At 37.6% G+C, this 2643-nt stretch overlaps 1 non-coding gene across 1 annotated transcript; it reads left to right on the forward strand.

Annotated features, from left to right (window-relative positions):
* Positions 1-2167: 2167 nt before the first annotated feature.
* On the forward strand, positions 2168-2240 carry TRNAR-CCU (transfer RNA arginine (anticodon CCU)). The gene has a single exon. It is a non-coding gene; the product is annotated as a tRNA-Arg (tRNA).
* The last annotated feature ends 403 nt before the right edge of the window (positions 2241-2643 follow it).

Raw genomic sequence — 2643 nt, forward strand, 5'->3', positions numbered from 1 at the left:
AAAGAAGTGCCACAATACTAGATAGTGTGGGAGGGATCACAGAAGGGAGAAAGCTGGGGAAGGGGTCTTCTAATTCTGTACAAGTCTCAGCTGAACCCCTCAGCTATTCCTGCATAGGATAGACCCTAATGAGAAGAACAAAGGCTTCTAGAACTGAAGTGAGGTTAGAAGCTTCTATGTGCAAGTTTCAGATTAACCCTGAATAAAACCTGCATGAGACGGATCCAAATAAGCAGAGCAAATTCTTTGAGAAATAAAATAAGATTTAATATTTTAGCAACTTTACTGAGGTATACTTTACATACTGTAAAATTCATCTGCTTTAATTTTATAATTCAATGATTTTGGGGAAATTTACTGAGTTGTATAAACATCACTACAGTTCTGTTTTGATCATTTCCATCAGCCCAATAAGATCACTTGTTTCTGTTTACAGTTAACCTTTGTTCTCACCCCTGGAAACCACTAATCAACTTTTTGTCTCTATAGATTTATGTTTTCTGGACATTTCACATGAATGGAATCATACAACATGTGGTCTTTGCATCTGGCTTATTTCACTTAGCATAATGTTTTTGAAGTCTGTCCATATCGTATTATATATGAGTATTTTGTTCTTTTTTAAGGATGAAAAGTGTTCCATTGTATGGCTATTTCACATTCTAAACTAAAATTTGAACTGCCACCCATTTAAGGCAAGACAGAATTTATGGTCTGAACCTCACAGAATGATTACCTGGTAAAACAAAAGCATCAACATTCTCCAAAAGACCACAAGTCCCAGGACCCAGAGTCTAAACAAGACCATAGGCAAAATGTCTGAGACATTCTCATAAAAAGGAAAACTAAGAGAATGTGTCAACAGTAGACATGTTCTACAAGAAATGCTAAAGAAAGTTCTTCAAGATAAAGGAAAATTATATCAGAGGGAAACTGGAATCCACGGGAATGGAGGAAGAGCATCAGAGATGGTAAATATATGGGTAAATACAAAAGACGATTTTCTCCTAAGTTCTTTAAAATATGTATTATTATTGAAATCAAAGGTGTAATATTGTCTTGTGGAGTTTTCAGTGTAAGTAGATATTGTATTTATGAAAAATATTACATAAAAATGTACAAGGATCTATTTGGTTAAATGACTTTTATATTTTACTTGACATCACAAAATACTAACTTTATTATTATTATTTTTTATAAATTTATTTTATTATTTTTTTTATTTTTGGCTCCATTGGGTCTTCGTTACTGCACGCGGGCTTTCTCTAGTTGCGGTGAGTGGGGGCTACTCTTTGTTGCGGTGTGTGGGCTTCTCATTGCGGTGGCTTCTCTTGTTGTGGAGCATGGGCTCTAAGCGTGCAGGCTTCAGTAGTTGTGGCTCGCGGGCTCTAGAGCGCAGGCTCAGTAGTTGTGGCACACGGGCTTAGTTGCTCCGTGGCATGTGGGATCTTCCTGGACCAGGGCTCGAACCCGGGTCCCCTGCATTGGCAGGCAGATTCTTAACCACTGTGCCACCAGGGAAGTCCAATACTAACTAAATAGATTGCAAAAGGTTAGTTGTATATATTGTAATCCCTAGAGAAATTATTAAAAATATAATTCAAAGAAAAAATTCAAAAAATCCAATATACAAATTGATTTAGAATAGAAAAAAATATTCAGCTAATCCAAAAGAAAGTAGAAAAGGGGTAAGAAAAGAACAAAAGGGACTTCCCTGGTGGTCAAGTGGTGAAGAATCCGCCTTCCAATGCAGGGGATTTAGGTTCGATCCCTGGTCGGGGAACTAAGATCCCACATGCCATGGGGCAACTAAGCCCGCATACCACAACTAGAGACTCCATGCGCTCTGGAGCCTGCATGCCACAACTACAGAGTTCACGCACCCTAGAGCCCATGTGCCACAACTAGAGAGGCGAGAAGCCCAAGCGCCGCAATGAAGAGCACATGCGACACAACGAACGATCCCACGTATTGCAACTAAGACCCGATGCAGCCAATAAATAAATAAATACATAATAAAAAGAAAAAAGAAAAAAAGGTGTCCATCCCAGAACCTCTAAAGTTGGGAGGGCTCTTTAAAAAAAAAGAAAAATAAAAAAAAAAGAATAAAAACAGAGGGGACAAGCAGAAACAAATAATATCATATCTAAATCAAATCGTGGGGACTTCCCTGGTGGTCCAGTAGTTAAGACTCTGCACTCCTAATGCAGGGGGCCCGGGTTCAATCCCTGGTCGGGGAACTAGATCCCACATGCCGCAACTAAGAGTTCACATGCCACAACTAAAGATCCCACACAGAGCAACAAAGATCCAGTGTACTGCAACTAAGACCTGGTAGAGCTAAATAAATAAATAAATACATATTTAAAAAAATCAAATCATGCCACCAATTACATTGAATGTAAATAATCTAAAGATGCTAATTAAAAGACATAAATTGAAAACTGAATCATAAAAGCAAGACCTAATTATATGCTGTCTATATGAAATGTGCTATTGTGGCTATATTAGTATCAGACAAAGTAAACTTCAGAGCAAGGTATATTTCCAGGGACAAAGAGAGAATTACATAATTATAAAAGAATCAGTTCACCAAGAAGACATATAAATCCTAAATGCATATGAAGCTAACAGCAGATCTTA

This window comes from Eubalaena glacialis, chromosome X, assembly GCF_028564815.1.
Source record: "Eubalaena glacialis isolate mEubGla1 chromosome X, mEubGla1.1.hap2.+ XY, whole genome shotgun sequence".
In the NCBI taxonomy this organism is placed as follows: Eukaryota; Metazoa; Chordata; class Mammalia; order Artiodactyla; family Balaenidae; genus Eubalaena; species Eubalaena glacialis.